We start from the raw sequence: 1,159 nt of genomic DNA on the forward strand, positions 1-1,159 counted from the left end.
AATCAATTAATTAAAAAAATTAAAATTAATGTAGTTATTATTTTTTTCAATAATATTATTTAAATTTATAAATTCAAAAATAATTTACTATTAAAATATATTACTATTAAAATTAATTTTTGTTCTTTCATTGTCGCTTGCATTTGTAACTCTTTCTCCTGGATTGCTATGATCTTTGCTTTATGTTCTCTCTTTTCTTCTCTTTCTTTTTTTCTATCCATTAGTTCCTTTTCTCTAACGTTCTTAATATCTTCAACTAATAATTTTTTTTACTAAAATTTTCAGACATTTGTATTTTTTCTTACTTTTTCTCTTGCTCTTTGATCTTTGTGAGCGAAAGAAAGAGTCCACACTGGTTTCGTCAGCCAACGGTATTTCTGGATTTGATGAAGATGAGTATGCTCCAATTACACTAATCTTAGTAATTTTCTTTGAGCCTCACTCTGTGTAGATAGTTGGCTTCTCCATTTTGCTCCAAACGAAGCATGTTCTAATGCCTCTCAAAAGTGATTTTTTTTTTATCATAATTTGTGAAATAAAGTTTATACGCCAACTCCTTTATATCATCAGCGTTCGAACCACTCCTTATGTTTCGATTAGCTTGATCGTAGCAACCAGCAAATTCTGCAACAGTTTTGTTGATCTTATACCATCGTTTCTTACATGCAACTACCCCCTTTTGTCACGTCGGTGCAAAATTCTACACAGTAGCTGTGAATTCGACTCCAAAATATTTTCTCCTTTAATCAGTACCAATTATAGGGTCAGTTGAAACATTTAACCATGCACTAATCAACATCTCATCCTCTTTTCAATGCCAATGTTGAATACTATCTTGCCTCCGATTTTTAATATCATCATCATTGAGGTCGATAGCATCTAATCCACGAGATTTGGTAAAATCTAAATATTGCAAATTTGGACTAGATTGTATCGGAGTTTGAGAGGACGGGTTAAAAGAGCCACCAACATTAAATAAGTTATATCTTGATACACTGAATTGAGTTGGAAACGGTAAGAATGTTGGAGTAACATTTCCGATAAAGGGGTTAAATATGAATGAAAATGAAAAATGTGGTGTTTGTGAATTTTGATTTTATGGTTGGAATATAGAAAATTGATTATTATAAGGAGTTTGAAAATTGAAACTAGGATGATT

This window comes from Arachis ipaensis, chromosome B04 (genome assembly GCF_000816755.2).
Source record: "Arachis ipaensis cultivar K30076 chromosome B04, Araip1.1, whole genome shotgun sequence".
Classification (NCBI taxonomy): Eukaryota; Viridiplantae; Streptophyta; class Magnoliopsida; order Fabales; family Fabaceae; genus Arachis; species Arachis ipaensis.